The sequence below is a fragment of the Panthera onca genome, chromosome A1, assembly GCF_046562875.1.
Source record: "Panthera onca isolate mPanOnc1 chromosome A1, mPanOnc1 haplotype 2, whole genome shotgun sequence".
NCBI classification, from domain to species: Eukaryota; Metazoa; Chordata; class Mammalia; order Carnivora; family Felidae; genus Panthera; species Panthera onca.
In genome coordinates this window covers 101,082,006-101,102,235 of record NC_138339.1, presented here as the reverse complement: position 1 = coordinate 101,102,235, position 20,230 = coordinate 101,082,006, and the positions used below count along the sequence as shown (strand labels likewise).

The 20,230-nt window shown below is 40.4% G+C and overlaps 1 protein-coding gene across 1 annotated transcript in view; it reads left to right on the top strand.

The window, feature by feature from the left end:
- ARHGEF28 (Rho guanine nucleotide exchange factor 28) overlaps positions 1-20,230 on the top strand; it is a 305,098-nt gene that overhangs the window by 82,106 nt on the left and 202,762 nt on the right. The window lies entirely within an intron of this gene.

Here is a 20,230-nt window from a genome sequence, read left to right as displayed (position 1 = left end):
TTCTGTAGCTTGGAAATGGCCATTTTCATGGTAAATCAAATATTTGTGGTTCTTGAAGGAATACAGGGTAGTAATATATGCAGATTATAGGTTGATGTGTTCCTTCCTCTATTTGGCATTATTTGTTTTGCCCTGAGTAAGTGTGTGCGCGCATGTGCAAATTCGAAATTGCAAATGGATGTCCTTAAAGAAAAATTTATGTCATTATTTCTTCACCAGGGAAAATGAAAGAAAGAAAAAGGCTGAGAATAAACTAGATTTTAGATCTAGTAAGTGGCTTCAGCTTGGAGATACAGGTGGACCTCCTGGTGAGATGGACCTGGATTAGCATTTTAACATCAAGGAAGTAATTCAACTTCTCTGGGTCTTGATTCTCATTTATAGAATGAGGGGAGTAAGTGCTTGTAAAGTGCCTGCATCATTGACTAGCATATATAGTTAATTATCATTCATTGTCTCTCTCTCTTTTTTTTAAATGTTTATTTATTTTAAAGTTTTATTTGTTTTTGAAAGAGAGACAGAGAGTGAGTGGGGGAGGGGCAGAGAGAGAGGGGGGGAGAGAGAGAATCCCAAGCAGGCTCTGCACTGTCAGCATGGAGCCCCAGGTGGGGCTTGAACCCACACACTGTGAGATCATGACCTGAGCTGAAACGAAGAGTCGGACTCTTAACCGACTGAGCCACCCAGGCGCCCCAAATGTTTATTTATTTTTGAGAGACAGAGACAGAGTGCAAGCGGAGGAGGGGCAGAGAGAGAGGGAGACACAGAATCTGAAGCAGGCTCCAAGCCCTGAGCCGTCAGCATGGAACCCAACGCGGGGCTCAAGCTCACAGGCCGTGAAATCATGATGTGAGCCCAAGTTGGACGTTCAACTGACTGAGCCACCCCGGCGCCCCATCATTCGTTGTCTCTTGAACTAGGTAGTGATTAGGATCACTTGATGAGAAATCAAGTGTGGGGGCAGGACTTGAAGAGAAACAAAGTCAGCTTCTAAGTTTGGGAATTGTGATACAGTGAGATGGGCAAGACTTGAGGAAGACTTGAGCTTTCTCACTTGGAACACAGTGGAGATGTTGAAGGTGTGAAGAGACAGCAAACAGATGTGCCCTTTTCTGAGAGGCACTGAGGAAGATCACTGGGCATTGAAATGTGTCAGGGAGTAATTCTTCCATTGTCGGAAAGGAATGCCCAGGGAGGTCCAAGGTCAAAGAGGATAGTATGTACAAAAGCTTATTTTGAGGACATTCTTTGTTTTATCATCAGTATGATGATATCCTACATCAGCATAACTTTTGGGCCATATATATGTCCCTGTGTTGTTTTTTTTTTTTTTTTTTTAAGTTAATTTATTTAGTTTGAAAGAGACAGCATGAGTTGCAGAAGGTGAGAAAGGGAATCCCAAGCAGGGCTTGCACTGTGAGTGAAGATCTGGACACAAGGCTTGATTCCACAAGGCTTAACTCACTGAGCCACCCAGATGCCCCTGTCTCTGTGTTGACGTACCTGTATTATTTAGATAAACTCACATGGAATCTCATGCACAAATCTTAAGAGTATACAGGGTAAATTTTTACAAACACATATTTGTATCATCACCCAAATCAAGATAGAGAACATTGTCCAGCACATTTTTGTGCCCCGTCCCAGTTGTTTTTATGAATGCTATCGGGACTATCGTTGTAGATTATTTTCATGAATTAAGAGATTTTGACTAAACATTCTCTTCCTAACACGTTAGTATTGAGAAAGTAAATACAAGATACAAAAATATTTAGCTGAGACAGAAAAGAGTGAGCTCTCTGATTATATTTCCTAACATTTCCTTATACAAAGTGAATGCTTGTTCATGAAGTGAATTCATTTCTTACCACTCTCACGAAAACACTTCTTCCATTGTGTGGGTCAGGCTGTGGTACTCTGATTTAGACAAAATAGACAACAAGTGGTGAGAAGATGGCTTGAAACCCAAACTCAAACGAGCAAGGAACCACAGTCAGAGTCTTAACTGTCATCTGTGGAGTCTGGGTTTGGTGCTGCTGCTGCTGAACTGTGTGGCTGATTCCCTTTGCAGTCACCCCCTGCTGATTCCGCGATTTCTGTCTCTGATCTCCCTATCTTGATGTCACTCGCCCCAAATTTAGAATCTGAAATGGGACATGATGGGCTGAGCCTGGGTCATATGACTGTCAAAGGCCAGCAGAGGAAATGTCCGTTTTTGTATTGTGAGGTAGGGTCTTGCTTGCCACGAAGACTCAAACATCGGATGATTCTCTAAAAATAGGAAGAGGTTTGGATGTCATTTAGACAAAAACGAAACCAAGCGCAACTGAAAGGCAAACTGTCTATCATACTTTAAAGCTTACTTCTGTTATTTTAGAACACAGCATATCTGAAGTGTTATGTGTTAGGTAGCAGATGCTGCTATCTCAATATGCTATTGACTTGTGTGGGGAGCTGTTAACGGATCTCCTAAAGTTCGTCTCTTAGGAGTAATGCCTTGAGTTTTCAAGTAAAAGTATCTAGGTGTCCTTGGTCTTGAACAAAAGTATGCTGGGATTGAAAAGATGTCTCCCCCCATCCTGTAACTGTGTGGTGACATGTGCTGATCAGAATTTCCTTTTGATGTGTTCAGATAGTATCAGTTACCAGAGCCCAAGAGATGGGCTAACAAAACTGTTAACGGCTTCATTTATTACAAAGAGGGAGGAGATTTTCTTCTGATACAAGCTATAGGCTTGTTTTGGAATGAAGACTAATAATTTAATTCATTTGGCCTTAAGAAATTCAACAGTATCAAGATGAGGGTTTTTTTTTTTTTTAATGACAAGCTATGATGAACCAGGCACCTGTGATTCCTCAATGTCTCAATAGCTACACCTCTCAACTGAGAATTGTTGCTTTCTTTGCTCTGATGGCAAGTCTGGAGAATTTTATGACAATTATGAGTATACTGGGTATGTCAGTGTATAGTATTTCGAGTGCTGAGGGCCCGTTTTGAGGTCCAGTGTTGTTCTTGCTTATGTTATTTGTGTTAGGAGTCTACATGGTTATCCAACCTGTTGCAGTCTGGATTTTGCTTGCGCTTATTTTGCTGGAGCCGAGTTGGGGGTTGATAATACTTCTGATATCAACACTTGGAGTACTCAGCATTGGTGTCCTGTTCACCCAGTGTTGCTTGCTAGACAGCTCTCTGGCCCCAAAGACCACCTGTGCCAGTGATTGTGATCATGAGCCTGCTTTTGTTTTGATCCCCTTTGTTGTGTAAACACCATTGCTCTCCTGACTGGCCAACCCCAGCAGTTGCAGGTTCTTAGTTAATATTCTTGAGACTGTTCTGGAGTGCGTGTCTTTCAACACTATCCATAGTCACATCATGGCTTCATTATGAAGGTCGTTTGAAGGGCTATTAGAGAAAATGTCGGTTTTAGCCAAGTTAATTGGTGTTGAAATATTTAATATTTCTTAGCACAAGGGGAAAAAAATCTCGATTCTAAGGCTTTGTGAATAATTATAAAGTTGATGTGGGTGATGTAGAGCTCATTACTGAAAGATACTCTACACTTCCTGTGCTCTGAATTTCTAAATGTTTCCCTCTATAAAAAGTGTACCGCTGCTATTTGAGTGACCTGTTTACATACTTACAGTATGTTCTTTATTTGAACAGTTGGTGAATCTAGAGCATTTACTGAGACAGAGGATGCAGAATGAAGTGCAAGAAACCCCCCCCCCCCCAACAAAGAACGAACAAAAAACCCCTGAAAAACTGACCCAAGCAAATACATGCTCAGGTAGTTTGTGTAAATGGATATGAAGGGACTGCATACATTAATAGTTTGTCGTTCTACTCAACTTTGTAAGTGCAGGCCTGTTGTGACATTAACATGACAAATTATTTGGTGTCTTTGATTTGTCTGCATCCTAGAGAAGCCCTACTTTATTTAAGTCTGATATATAACAGTGTTACATTAGTTTCAGGTGTACAATTAGTGGTTCGAAGTTCTATATGTTAGTCGGTGCTTATCCTGGTAAGTGTGCTCTTAATCCCTTTCACCTATTTCACCTGTTCCCCTACCCATCTCCCCTCTGGTAGTCCTCTGCTTGTTCTCAATATTCAAGAGTTGTTTTTTTTAATCTCTTTTTTCCTCATCTGTTTTGCTTCTTAAATTTCACGTATGAGTGAAATGTGGTATTTGTCCTTCTCTGGCTGACTTACTTCACTTAGCATTATATTCTCTAGATCCACTCGTGGTGTTGGCAATGGCAAGATGTCATTGTGTTTTTTTTTTTTCTTCCCCAAGTTTCTGATACCTACTAATCAGTATAAACCCCAACACAATACATCATGATTTTGTGCATTTAGAGGGGAGATAGTTCCCGGATAAGTAGAAAATTGTGTGGATGACTTCTGGAAGACCTTGATTCTCAGCAGCTTTATAGTGAAACATTTCATTTAGAAGTCTGGACTTTTTTTTCTTCAGTTTGCTGTAATCTACGTTCACTGAGTATAACTTGTATTGATCGTTGGGACCCTGTTTGTTCTAGGGTTCTGGGTTATTCTTGCTATCCCCACCGACCTCGGGACTGAACAGTGCCCAGGGACAAGACCTATAGCAGCTCCATTACCTCCTGCTCCAGTAAATACAGAGAAGGGGGATCAAGCTCAGATGCTGCTTGGCCTGACCAAGAATCTGGCTTCACATGATTGTGGTAGGGGCCTCAGTTCCAGAAGATGAAAAGATCAAATCTGCAAGGCCGACCACTAAGTAGTCCCTATACCAAGCACAGATGGCATTCTTTGTTTCGTGGCTGAGTAAGATTCTATTGTATATATGTATCTACCACATCTTCTTTACCCATTCATCTATGGATGGACCCTTGGATTGCTTCCGTATTTTGGCTGTTGTAAATGATGCTGCAATAATCATAGAGTGCATATATCTTTTTGAATTCGTGTTTTTGTATTCTTTGGATTAATACCCCATAGTGTGATTACTGGATCATATGGTAACTCTTGTTAAAATTTTTTGAGGAACCTTCGTACTGTTTTCCAGAGTGGCTGCACCAGTTTGCATTCCCAACAACAGTGCAGGAGGGTTCCTTTTTCTCCACATCCCTGCCCACACTCATTCGTTCTTGTGTTTGTTTTTTTTTTTTAATTTTTTTTTTTAACGTTTATTTATTTTTGAGACAGAGAGAGACAAAGCATGAACGGGGGAGGGTCAGAGAGAGAGGGAGACACAGAATCTGAAACAGGCTCCAGGCTCTGAGCAGTCAGCCCAGAGCCCGACGCGGGGCTCGAACTCACGGACCGTGAGATCGTGACCTGAGCCGAAGTCGGACGCTTAACTGACTGAGCCACCCAGGCGCCCCCGTTCTTATGTTTTTGATTTTAGCCATTCTGACAGATGTGAGGGGTAACTCATTCGAGTTTTGATTTGCTTTTCCCTGATTATTAGTGGTGTTGAGCATCTTGTCAGCCTGAGGTGGTTTGCCCCTCCTCCTCCTGTCCTTTCTTGGTCACCTGACTGGTTTTCTGGTCATGCTCATGTCGGTTGAATCGTCTAACTCCTTTATTTCCCTCTTGTCCTTAATCTTGTCCTCTTCACATTGTGGTTGATCTCTCTGTTCTCTCTCATGTAGCCACCTCTCTGGGTTTCTGCCTTCCCCTTTCCGGGAGATCTCTTTATTAGAATATCAACATTGTATTTGAGAAAACTGGAATGATGACAGTAACTTAGGTTGTGTCCAATATAACCACATCACTGATAACGTAGAAAGTGGTCATTTTTTAAAAATTTTTAAATATTTATTTTTGAGAGAGAAAGGAGACAGAATGTGAGCAGGGGAGGATCAGAGAGAGAGAGAGAGAGAGCAAGAGACCGACAGAATCTGAAGCGGGCTCTAGGCTCTGAGCTGTCAGCACAGAGCCCAATGCGGAGTTCGAACTCACGAACTGTGAGATGATGACCTGGGCTGAAGCCGGACGCTTAACTGACTGAGCCACTCAGGCACCCCCAAAAGTGGTCATGTTCTTATGCTTCGGTGATTGTTTTCTCATTATTGCTTTCAGTAAGGAAAGTAAAATTTTGAGTGCTAACTGCATGTGAGGCATTGCCCTGAATGCTGAAAATTTCAAATAGAAGAGAGCTCTTAGTTTTCTGGGCATGAGATATCATAGAAGAAAGATGAATTGTAATGATCATGTGTTAGCCTGTGAAAGAATCCTATTAGTAAGTTTATTGTTGTATTAATTACAGTGGCAAAGAACTATTGTTACGGGTCATGGAAATGATGTTGTTACACTGAAAATCGGATTAATTAAAATGGAATTTTTCGATATACTAGTTAGGAAGAGTTTAGAGCTCCTCAAGCTATATTCCAATATACAGAAGAAATATTGTTTCTTCACTTATTTCTAAGAAAGATGTATCCTCCTGACCCCTTGTCTGCTGGGCAGTAGAACACAAAAGGAGTCTACTGCAGTATATGTTGTCTGATGAAATGATATAAGTAAATAGTTGCTTTATGTTTTGTATGCTCACTTATTTAGATAAAGTTTTCAATTTCTCAGGTATGTGGCCTCATCTCTTCCTTTCTAGGGTACTTTGTGCAGGTCTGGGGAACAGAGTGGGGATTGGGTGTCCTCTGCCTTCATGCCACTTCTCAATGACCTTTTCTGTTTGTGGGTGTCTGGCTGGTATCTGCAGCTATGTAGGTTGTGGGCTGGTCTCTTTGAGCTTTGTCAAGCCCCAGTTGTGGTCCTCAGCTGACCTTGACTCCATCTCTCAGCCCTTGCTAACACTTTTTGGGACCTCTCCAGATCTATCACCTCCTCAATCCAGTGCGTGGCCTAGGACCTCACCATTGTACATCTCTGCTGTGAGTTATCTTTTGTTTAGCTAGGTCTCTTGCTTCTTGATTCACTTCTTTCTCCATCCTTCTTAGGAGTACACAGTCACTTCTGGTCCCATCCACACCATACTAGAACTCAAATTGGCTATACAGTGGGTTAAATGTTAGTCTCAGTCTTGAAGTGTCCTGGAACTTATCTGAAACCTTTTCCTTGTTAGGGTCAAAAATAAGAAGGGAGATCAGAGTGCACATGTTTGACCACCCCTGTCTTCTTGTAATCCCCTGATCCCAGAAGGAGTTGAATTTTAGGCTTTACCCTATTGAAGGTTCTTTCTGTAGTTGGTAGCAAGCATCATCCCTAGCCTTAATAAGAAGCAGCTTTGCCTTCCATAGAAGACACCGCAATCTGAAATTTTCAAGCTCTGTTCTTGATAAAGCCGACTTTTCCAGCCCATTGTCTTGATGTAAAATCACGTTTTCAATGTCAGAAGCAGATAGTTCTCTTTTGTTTTCTGCTGTCACAGTGCTAAAATGTCCTGTCTCCTCAGGACAAGCATCCATAGCTTCAGGTTGACAAGGGAAAGATGACACAAGGCTTCAGGTTGACAAGGGAAAGATGACACACAAACTGTGTGTGTGTGTGTGTGTGTGTGTGTGTGTGTGTGTGTGTGTGTTGAGGGTGGTGGAGAAGTCACCATCAAAGTATTACCTTTGTCATACTAGTCATACTAGGTATCAGTAACTAACTGTTTGCAAGTTGGAAGACACATATATCACATGCATAGAGGGTACATGTTCCCAGAAACAAAGCCTCAATACCTCAATAACAAGGCAAATTATATTCTTACATATGAAGAAAGCATTAGCTGGGGATTATATTCCTGCCTAAGTACTAGATAGGACTCCTTGCCAGGTGGCATTGAAGAAAAGCTACAGACCACCAGGTGACAGGAAAGATGTCTTGCAGGAGAGTGGACAGTTGCAGGTTCTCATATCGATCCTGCCTGTTGGACCATCTACCTCAGAGGCAAATGGGTTAAAGTAAGAATGTGTTGTTCTAAAAGACAAATGACTTGATGTATGTCAAAATATTTTGAGTGTGGCAGTTGCCTTAAATAGTAAGCATGAATATTGAAAATAATGGTAATAAGCTTTTTTAGTTGTCACTTGAGATTTTAGAGCTCATTTAGTCATCATTATATTTTACAGATAGGAGTAAATGACCACATGAGTAGATATGACAGGTGGTCCCTGGAGGGAACATAACTTTATTTTTGGTTGAATTAATCAATGAAGAGAGCAGAGTAAACTAAGGCGGTTACAAGAGAGTAGAGCAAGAGCTTGTGATGCAATGGAAGGCAGGGGAGGGGAGAGATTCAAAAAATGAGAGGTCATACGCGTTAGCAAAGAGGTTAGTTACATAAGATTATTTTTGAGGTTAGTTACAGAAGATTGAAGATGTCAGTGAGGGTGTTTAGCTACCAGTTGGAGGTATGGTAGGATGTCGGCTGGATTGCAGTGAGTTAGAAAGGGAGACCGGGATTACAGACCTTGACTGTCACAGGAAATAGCGAGAGCATATAAGATGAAGGAAGAATTTGACTCTGAAATGGTATTGGACTTGAACGTGTTGATAATCTCATGAGGGTCCCAGTTGAAATGCAAGGGGAAGAGGGTGTACGATGGGTGGAATGGTACAATCTGACAAATTGGGAGTAGATGCACAGCCAGACCTTGAGGGGAAATGTCCTCCTCTGAGACTTAAAAGTGTGAACCAGGGTCACAGGCTGAACTGAGGTCCTGGGTCCAGATTTTCCAACCCTATTCATTATTCTTCCTTCTGACTAACTTCTTCTTATAAATGGGACATATATATCTCAAAGTGGATATTCAAGAAAACGAAAAGGCTTCCTATGCCCAAATTGAACATATATTTTGTCATTTTGCTGACCATCTTAGGATTTGAAGAACCTTTGGGGGAATTTGAAAGGCCCTTGCCTTTGAAAATAGCAGCTTTCTACAAAATGTGATAGTTCTCCAATTTCCTCAAACCAAGAGGCTTGAACTCATTAATCATTAGCTTTAAAATAGAGATTAGAGCATTTCATTGCTTACATTCTCACTAAGGTCTTTGTTTTGAGAACCTGGAGAGCAGGAAACTGTGGGATCTGGGTTTCTTTGTTTTTGCTTTTTCCTTTTTCCCTCGGGCTGTGAAGAGCAAGAGAGTTCCACAGGAGCAGTTCTCGACAGTGTGCCAGGGAGGATAGGGACCCTGGAGCATGAGACAGTCTCCTGCCTCAGTGTCCATGAAGACATTTAATAGTATGAGCTTATACTTCAGGGATTTGTGGATACCCATTGGCCAAAGACTTCATTCTCCAGCTCCACTGGTAGTGAATTACAGAGTCACGGCTTACACCAACCTATGCTGTTGAAACCAGAAAACTAGTTGGTGACCTCTTTGAGAAGTAAAGTAAAATCATTCTTGAGTCCTGTTGAATCTTCAGAAAGGGGAAAATCTGAAGTGTTGAAAGTGCCTGTGGGTTTGGTGTGTTGGTCAGTGACTCTGGGTTTACTTCCCTTCAGAATCTACCTCTGCTTGAGTGCTGTGTGTCTAGAATGAGCCCGAATTAGGTTTATCTGGCTGGTCGCTTTTGATTTTGAAAATACCGTGTTTAAAGCCTTTATTTTTATTAATGGTGTCTTTTTTTTTTTTTTTTTTAAACCAGGCAGCTCGTGGTTAGTCTTCTGACTTTAGCATGGAACTGTTGCGTGAAATTTTGTCTCATCTGTTGGTATACTCCTTGTCTGAGATGTCCCTGGTGTAAAGGGCTTAGGAACTGTTCTGTCATGTGCCCTGTGCTGGCCCCACCCTCACCTGGAAGATTTTCTGTAGACCTAGACACAGAGTCAGTGTTTATTGATCATATCCAGAAGCCTATCAACAATGGTCTTCTGTAGCCATTCACTGTTAGTTGAGAAATAATTAAGCAGTAGCATACAAATCTGTCCGGCATATGTGGACTCAGAGATAGAAAAGCTTGCTTCTCTGCTGGACTGTTTAGTAGACTAAGCAAAAAGATTCATTGTGAGTGTGTAACAAAAGCTTTTCAGAAAGGAGAGAGGGCGAGAGATAATTAATATTCTTGAACATCCCCTGCATACCAGACACTGTGCTCGCTGTTTTGTAAACCTTTTATCTAATTCCCATGACTTACCCAGTGTGCTAAGTATGTTTTTTTTCCCCTCTCAAAGGCTCAGAGAGATTATAAATGATGTGTCCAAAGTTGCACAGCTATTTAATGGATTCCCTGAGACCATCAGACTGGAAGGGCTTCTCAAGTGTGTAGAGTGGATGAATGAAACACCGTTGGCCCAGTTCTCTTGACCAGCAGCCCGAGCGAGTTTCCGTGTTACCATTTAGTCTCTTACCTCACCTTATATTTTTCAAAATGTACAGTGCTTTATTTTTTTTAGGAAGACCCACTATGAGTAGGACATGAAAACAATGGGTGTGAATTTTCTTGCACTCATTTAGTGTTGGACATTTGATTCCTAATTTAAACATAACAGTGCTACTCCTGACATGTTGAAGTTCCAGAAAGGCTCTGACAAAAACCAGACAGGCATTTTATGGTAAATCCCTACTCAGAGACCATGAATTTTATGGTGTGTGTGTGTGTGTGTGTGTGTGTACATAGATTACATAGATAGATTTATATATAAACAAGACTAACTGTGTTCTGAAGTAGCTGTTCTTTGGTGGTCTGGTCTAGTGAACAGATGAGGATAATCTCTCTTGTTTAATGTAGACAGTCCTTAACAATAATTTAATCTACTAATTAGCCAAAATATTCTTTTTCAAGAACATTAATTTGCTAGTCTCCATTTTTTAAATTTTTTTTTTTTTCAACGTTTTTTATTTATTTTTGGGACAGAGAGAGACAGAGCATGAACGGGGGAGGGGCAGAGAGAGAGGGAGACACAGAATCGGAAACAGGCTCCAGGCTCCGAGCCATCAGCCCAGAGCCTGACGCGGGGCTCGAACTCACGGACCGCGAGATCGTGACCTGGCTGAAGTCGGACGCTTAACCGACTGCGCCACCCAGGCGCCCCTAGTCTCCATTTTTTATATCGCAGGAGCTATATTTCAATACACGGTTTAATTTTAAGAATGTTTTACGTTATTTTCAAAGTGTTCAGGAAAGAGATTAATGTAATTGTTGTCCAGGAATAATTTCTGTACCTGTCCTAGGCCACTTTACTCTTAACTTCTCCATAGACCAGGAAAATGGGTGTCACTCTCTTATATTTGGAAAAAAAGAATATTTCTTGAGAAAAAGAATTCCCTACTTGATAAAAACAGTTTTTCACATCTCTGGTCTAATTATACTCTTTTAAGCTCATGATAAGGATCAGTTAGGGCTTATTTGTATGTTCTTATAAATGGTGGGGGAGGGGAAGACCAAACAAAACCGAAAACCAGTTCCCTTATAAGCTCAGGAGAAAGTTCCTTGTTCCCAAATCCGTTTAAGAGGATAAGCCATTCTAAATCTTTTCAGACACCTCTCAGAAGCGCTATCCTAATATCCAGAGGTGGGGAGGGTATTTTAAACCCTAAATGAGCAAACCAAACTGGCCTGGCGACTGCTTAGTCACACTCTAATCGGTCTAGAAATGGTTCTGGCATGGGCGTGATGGTTAGAAGTGCTCAGTTACAACCAAATCCTGGCTTCTCTGGAGTGGATTTCAGAGATTGCATTTGGTTACCTCCTGCAAATATTAGACAAGAAAATGGTATCTGCCATCTCCACTCCTTTTAAGTACCTTCTCTCCAGCTCTGGAGTGCCTTGATTTGTGTCCAGTGGCCCACACAGGTGTCCTTGCTAGCATTTGTAGGGATAGTGCAGACAGGCCTGGGTGTCCTCCGCATGATTTACCCACCCCTATTTTCATTTTTAAATTTTTTTTTTAAAGTTATTTATTTTTGAGAGAGAGAGAGAGAGACAGAGCGCAAGCAGGGGAGGGGCAGAGAAAGAGGGAGACACAGAATCCGAAGCACGCTCCAGGCTCTGAGCTGTCAGCACAGACCCCAATGTGGGGCTTGAACCCACAAACCGTGAGATCATGACCTGAGCCAAAGTTGGACACTCAACTGATTGAGCCACCCAGGTGCCCCTTGACTCATCCCTGTTAAAAATTTTCTTTCTCTGTTCCAGTCCTTCAGAATGCACCTGCTAGGTGAAAATTATTAAAATAATGAAAACTAAAATAACTGAAAAAACTTTTTGGAGAAACATAGGTGTATTTTAGATAAAGAATCACACAGAACAGAATATAATCTGGACATGAGTAGGCTTTCAGTTCCAAGTGGTCGGTTGTTCTTGTTTTTGGTCAAGTTTATTAAGGTATAATGTGCCTATGGTAAAATTCATCCTTCCTAGTAAACACTTCTTACTTTTGACAAGTGCATTTAGTTCTCTAAGTAGCACCACAATCCAGGTATAAAACATTTTTATCACCCTCAAAATTGCCTGTGCTGCTCCTTGGTTGTAGCCGGTGCCTCTCCTAACCCCAATCTTGGGCAATCTTGCACCCCCCCCCCCCCCCCCAGCCTATGTCTTCACCTTTTGCGTCACGTCTTGTCAATCATGTGGCCCTTTGAGTCTGGCTTTTGGCATTCAGCATAACGTGTTTGAGATTCATCCATTTGTTGCCTGTCTCAGTAGTTCATTCCTTTGTACTCCTGAGTAGTATGCCACTGTGTGGAGATACTGCAGTTGATTTATTCACCGATTGAAGGATATTTGAGGTATTGTCACTTTTCAGTGATTATGGATAGAGCTACTGTAACCATTTGTATAGTTCTTACATGACTGTAGGTTCACAACAATGTCTGCATAAATACCTAGGACTAGGATTGCACGTGACCAGTTTACCAAAGGGTGATTACTAAATTTCCTTGAAATTTCATGATTTTTCTCTTAATTGTAGATGTGATGCATGTTCATTGTAGAAATATTGAAAAATACCAAAAAGAATGAAGAAGGTAAAACAAAACAAAACCTGAATCTCCTCTATCTTTCATTATCATCTGCTTATATGCATAATTACTTGAACAAAAATATTTATTTTGTGACCTAGTTTTAACAATATTTTACTGTGTCATTAAATATTATTTATCATAATTTCAAATGACTTCATAATACCAAGAAGTGAACTTGGTGAACTTGGTGAACTGATAGAGGATATGTTTTGGTACAGGAGAACTTAGACTTTGTCAGCTATAGCTGTTTGCACATAGCTAATCCTATTCTCACAGCCCTATATTACATGAAATCATTGAGGAACACTTAGAACGAGTATGACCAATTGCCTTTCTGTGGATGTGACCTTTAAGTTTGAGACTTATGGGTATGAATAGAATTTTGGTCCTCCCTGCTTAATTTTTTCCCTTAGGTGAACTTGGTAACGATTAGCAATGATTTAAAGGGTGACTGTATTTCTTCATTTTGGCCACTCTGACTGGCGTGAGGTGGTATCTGAGTGTGGTTTTGATTTGTATTTCCCTGATAAGGAGTGACGTTGAACATCTTTTCATGTGCCTGTTGGCCATCCGGATGTCTTCTTTAGAGAAGTGTCTATTCATGTTTTCTGCCCATTTCTTCACTGGGTTATTTGTTTTTCGGGTGTGGAGTTTGATGAGCTCTTTATAGATTTTGGATACTAGCCCTTTGTCCGATGTGTCATTTGCAAATATCTTTTCCCATTCCGTTGGTTGCCTTTTAGTTTTGTTGGTTGTTTCCTTTGCTGTGCAGAAGCTTTTTATCTTCATAAGGTCCCAGTAATTCACTTTTGCTTTTAATTCCCTTGCCTTTGGGGATGTGCCGAGTAAGAGATTGCTACGGCTGAGGTCAGAGAGGTCTTTTCCTGCTTTCTCCTCTAAAGTTTTGATGGTTTCCTGTCTCACATTCAGGTCCTTTATCCATTTTGAGTTTATTTTTGTGAATGGTGTGAGAAAGTGGTCTAGTTTCAACCTTCTGCATGTTGCTGTCCAGTTCTCCCAGCACCATTTGTTAAAGAGACTGTCTTTTTTCCATTGGATGTTCTTTCCTGCTTTGTCAAAGATGAGTTGGCCATACGTTTGTGGGTCTAGTTCTGGGGTTTCTATTCTATTCCATTGGTCTATGTGTCTGTTTTTATGCCAATACCATGCTGTCTTGATGATGACAGCTTTGAAGAAATCAGGAGACTATAGATGCTGGAGAGGATGTGGAGAAACAGGAACCCTCTTGCACTGTTGGTGGGAATGCAAATTGGTGCAGCCGCTCTGGAAAGCAGTGTGGAGGTTCCTCAGAAAATTAAAAATAGACCTACCCTATGACCCAGCAATAGCACTGCTAGGAATTTATCCAAGGGATACAGGAGTACTGATGCATAGGGGCACCTGTACCCCAATGTTTATAGCGGCACTCTCAACAATAGCCAAATTATGGAAAGAGCCTAAATGTCCATCAACTGATGAATGGATAAAGAAATTGTGGTTTATATACACAATGGAATACTACGTGGCAATGAGAAAAAATGAAATATGGCCTTTTGTAGCAACATGGATGGAACTGGAGAGTGTGATGCTAAGTGAAATAAGCCATACAGAGAAAGACAGATACCATATGTTTTCACTCTTATGTGGATCCTGAGAAATGTAACAGAAACCCATGGGGGAGGGGAAGGAAAAAAAAAAAAAAAGAGGTTAGAGTGGGAGAGAGCCAAAGCATTAGAGACTGTTAAAAACTGAGAACAAACTGAGGGTTGATGGGGGGTGGGAGGGAGGGCAGGGTGGGTGATGGGTATTGAGGAGGGCACCTTTTGGGATGAGCACTGGGTGTTGTATGGAAACCAATTTGACAGTAAATTTCATATATTAAAAAAATAAAAAAATAAAAAAAAATAAATAAATAAATAAAAAGTGAAAAAAAATAAATAAAATTTTTATTGGAGTGTAAAAAAAAAAAAAAAAAAAAAAGAAATCATTAAGGGGCGCCTGGGTAGCTCAGTCGGTTTAGCATCCAACTCTTCGTTTCGGCTCTGGTTGTGATCCCAGGGTTGTGGGATCAAGCCCCACGTTGGGCTCCATGCTGAGCATGGGCTCTAAAAATAAAAATAAAAAAAGAAATCTTTAAAAATAAAAAGTCTCCAAGAATCATTGTTAATCTAGTAATCAAAGTGATAGACTTGGGCAATGTGAGTTATTCCCCCCACTGGACCGCGCTTGGTTGCAAAGACCGAATCCTTCCTGGTTGAAACGCAGGGGGAAAGATGTGCATGATTCTCAGTGCAGTGTACCTCTCGATGGAGTGAAAAGCTCACTGCCAGAAGAGAGGAGGGCATGGTTCAGTCTCAAGAATGGAAAGGAAGTCCTCTGAAGCTTCCAGGCTCTGAACTCCCTCGTTTCAATGTACGGCTAGCAATCTTGTCAACAAAACTCCTGTTAAATAGATACCAGTTCATTGTCCTGCTTATGGACACATTCTCTAGAGCCCAGCTATGGCAGTAACGAAAACCAATGTCTTTTAAAAGAGTTGATTGAGTGCTTAACTTTAGTTTTATTTTTGTTAGGGAAGCACTTAAAAAGAATCTAGTACATGCCTTCCAGTTAATTGGGAAGTAAAGAGTTTTAATGGAAAATTGATGGGTTGACTAGTAGGCAAATTAGTTTGTTGCTGGAGTCCATCAAGAGAGCATGTGATAAATTTACTAAGCACAATGTAAGGTACGAGGAATACGGCCAGTGAGAATTTTGTGCCGAGTGGAGTTTCAAGGCAGCTTTGTGTTTGGCGACTTTATCTAGCTCTTAAAGAAAGGAGAGAACAATGGTCTTTATGGAAACTGTATTTGGGTACCTTTTAAGCAAATTGGGCATTTTTGAGTACTCAGTGTTGTCACTAACCTTTTAAAGCTGTCCTGTATTCCTGCTGCTCAAGTGTCATTTCCCGTCAGTTCTGAGTGATTTTAATCTAAACACATTAAGCTTCAGTCCATTCTTCCTGCATAGAGATAGAGAGCTCGATCTGAAAAGACTAGCAGAGCTCTTACACAAGGAGGTCTGTGTTTGCACTCAAAAATGAAAGCATGTAAATCAGTCTTGTAATGGTTTTCAAAACTGTTCTGAATGACATTTGACATTTAGAAATTGGAAACATTTAAAGAATTCATTGCTTCATATTTTGTCTCTGTACATGTTTCTTTAATTGATAGGTTCTTAGGTCAAATATTATTCTGTCAGGATCATTAGAGAGCTCATTTTGTTATCCATGTTATTTGGTATAATTACAGCAGGAAGAGTTGAGATTGGACCTCAGGGAGAAGTTCCTGAAAAGCTAAGTAAGACTGGGGGTACCAAGAAGAGAGGGAGATCTTTTTTTAGAAACCTATAAAGCAAAATTTAAAGTGCTCTCTGTGGATGAGTCTGTCTCTGTGCTCAGAACTAGGGGGATGTGCACAAAATGCACTTGTGACTACTTCCACTTAATGCTTTTGTGATGCTCTGAATCCCAGCAAAAGGAAAATGTCCTATGTATTTAATGCAAGTTTGAACCACTTATCGTGGAATCTTGTGTGTAGAAATTCTCTCTGACAACAGGAACAGATGGTCATCTACTCTTGTTAAATTGGTGGAGAGAAAACTCTTCACCAGATCATGAAAAGAGTCCATAATTGGACAGTTGTAATTATTACAAATTTTAATTGTCTAAAAATCTGTCTCTCATAATTCTCTCCATTAGTTTTGCCCCTGAGACGTTGTGTAGGAACAGTGCTCTTTCTTGTCCATAATCCTTCAAAAGTTTGAGCACGGCTTTTATGTCTCCCCATTAAGTGTTCTCTTTGCCAGAGTAAACTCCCAAAGCTCCCGTGATGTAGGTTTGACAGCTGTTATCACCCTGGTGGCTCTAATTAAACAGAAAACCCCCGCAGGCTTTGGTTAAAGCAGAGGACAATGGAACCATTTTCTTCCTCTTCTGGACACTGTCCTGTAGTCTCAGGTAGTCTTAGCTTGATGTGGGCAGCTGCGTCACACTGTCAACTGTCCTGAGGTCACTGCCTTCCCAAATCTCTAGATCCTTTCCACATCAGTGGTGGTCATCTGGTGTTCTTCCATTTTCTGTCGTGCTGCTGAGTTTTAAGTGCACTACTTGAATTCATAGTTGGGAAATTCATCTTGTTAGTGTCGGCCCTGTTTTATTTTATTTTATTTTATTTTATTTTATTTTATTTTATTTTATTTTATTTTATTTTATTTATCTCATCTCATCTCATCTCATCTCATCTCATCTCATCTCATCTTATTATTATTTTATTTTACTTTATTTTATTTTTTGTTTTTTAAAATTTTCATCCAAATTAGTTAGCATATAGTGCAACAATGATTTCAGGAGTAGATTCCTTAGTGCCCCTTACCCATTTAGCCCATCCCCCCTCCCACAACCCCTCCAGGAACCGTCTGTTTGTTCTCCATATTTATGAGTCTCTTCTGTTTTGTCCCCCTCCCTGTTTTTATATTATTTTTGTGTCCCTTCCCTTATGTTCATCTGTTTTGTCTCTTAAAGTCCTCATATGAGTGAAGTCATATGATATTTGTCTTTCTCTGAGTAATTTCACTTAGCATAATACCACTAGTTCTATCCATGTAGTTGCAAATGGCAGGATTTCATTCTTTTTGAGGGCTGAGTAATACTCCATTGTATGTATATGTGTGTGTGTGTGTGTGTATACACACACACACACACACACACACACACACATATATATACCACCTCTTTCTCTCTCTATATATATATGTACATACATATACACACATATATACACGTATATATGTATATATATACATATATATGTATATATGTATATATGTGTATATATATGTATATATATGTGTGTATATATATGTATATATATATACACATACACATATGTATATATGTATGTGTGTGTGTGTGTATATATATATATACACACACACACACACATACATATATATACATATATATACCACCTCTTCTTTATCCATTCATCCATCGATGGACATTTGGGCTCTTTCCATACTTTGGCTATTGTTGATAGTGCTGCTATAAATATGGGGGTGCACGTGTCCCTTCGAAACAGCACACCTGTATCCCTTGGATAAATGCCTGGTAGTGCTATTGCTGGGTCGTAGGGTAGTTCTATTTCAGTTTTTTGAGGAACCTCCATACTGTTTTCCAGAGTGGCTGCACCAGCTTGCATTCCCAGGCCCTGTTCTTTTTGAGTCTTGACTTACTGATGCTTCCAACTTTGCTCCTGCCATTTGTCTATTCGATAGGGACATCTATGTCTTCATTAGTAAACCTGTAGAACAAGATAGAACCCTTCTTGTCTTTTGGAAAGATTGCTCATTCTTAATTATTGCTTTTATCAAAATGTAGTAAGGAAATGGTTGGACTAGTAGCTCACTGAAACATGGGTCACAGTTGGTGGTTTCCCTTTGTGGTGCCTCTACAAATCTTGAATCAATTCCTTAGCTTTACAAGGTAAAATTCAATTTTTCTTTAAAGTCAGGTGTGACAGGTAAAGCTATTATTGAAAAATTTAAAATATGATTTTAAATTATAAAATGTTAGAAGTAGAACATTGTGGAAAATAATTAAATAAAGCCCTCTTTGATATTATCATGTAGAGTTAAGACAAGTTGAAAGGTTACTGTTTTTTCCCTTTTGTTCTGAATGCTAAACTATATTCATAGCCACAGAGAGTTAGTGTGCATCTAGCAAGGAACATGTGGTACTGAGTGTTCTAGCTGAGGAGGAGAAGGATCCCATTGGGAATCCTGATGAGATCCAACAGGGAGCTGCCCAATTATTCTGGGTTAAGTGTGTTCTGCAAATAATGTTTTCTGTCATTGCTCTTTCCATCATTTATCTTGCATTTCAAAGGAAAAGTTTTTCTTTTCTTTTCTTTTCTTTTCTTTTCTTTTCTTTTCTTTTCTTTTCAATTTTAGCGAGGTGAAGGAATGAGCAGGGGAGAGGGGCAGAGGGAGAGAGAATCTTAAGCAGGCTCCACTCTCAGTATGGAGCCTGATGTAGGATGGATCCCATGACCCTGGGATCCTGACCTGAGCCAAAATCAAGGGTCAGATGGTCAACTGATTGAGCCACCCAGGTGCCCCTTGAAGGGAACAGTTTTGATGCTTTGGATGGTTGACCAAAGGTGTGTGACCTGAAAGGAAGAGTTTCGATGCTTTGGATGGTTGAGCAAAGATAGGTGACCTTGCCCCAGAAACAAGGTAGGAGTCTGGTGCTGGGTGTTAACATGTGAGTTTTACAGCACCTGAAGGTGCAATTAAGGAATGGAGAATAAAGATCAGAAAATTAGGAAATGATGACAAGCCCTGAGCATTATGAAGGACTTTGTAAAGGTCATTGCAACCTGGCAGGATTCATCCACAAGTACATAGAGGATGAAGCATGTCTTGGTCTCCAAGAAAGAGCATGTTGGCTTTGCCAGTGTCCATTCTCTATAAGGACTTGACTGTGAGAGGTTAAGGACTGCCTGGGTCAGTCTCCTATCTAGCTGTGTGACCTGCATAAGTTAGCTCAGCACTCCCTGCCTCAGTTCCCTTGTTTGTCAAATGGGGATGAGAATAAAACACCTACCTCAAAAGATGGTTGTGGGATTAAATGAGATGATCTTTTGAAAGCAGTTGGTACTGGATTTGGTGGATGAGTAAAGATTAATATGTGTTGCTGTAATGCGGATGAGCATGGATAGTGCTGATTTTATTTTTGAGATAGTCGTGTTGTAAAGGGGGTGTGGTTGCACATGCGTCCTTAGGGAGCTCTGCAGTATTTCCTCTAGGTATCTGCTGTCAGACCAGGTGAAATACTCAGAAGAGCTGGCTAAGTCATCTTGTCTGGGGGGTAACACAATGATCAAGTGTTGAAAACTTGCCTCTCTTTAGGTTGTCTATTTACAAAAGCTATTTAGATCATCATTCTCTTCAGAATATGTTAAATTTCTCATTTACTTGTCACTGATCAAATTTCCGGTGGGCTCTTGCTTTCTGATAGGGAGGCATGTATTTTTCTTCTTTCCAGTAAGATGTCCACATTACAGTAAATAGTTTGACTCAAATTGTGTAGGCCATTTCTTTTAACTTTAGAGACAGGAACTTAATGAGTTGGGGACTCGTCTTTTTTGGGACTTGTAAATACAAATCATTTACACACTTGTTTTAATCTTGGAATAGTAGCAAGTAGTACATAGGAGATAAACCTGAATACAAATCCTAGCTGTGGCCTTCAGATTTGTCCTGAGTCATTACTTACTTTATTCATTTATAAAG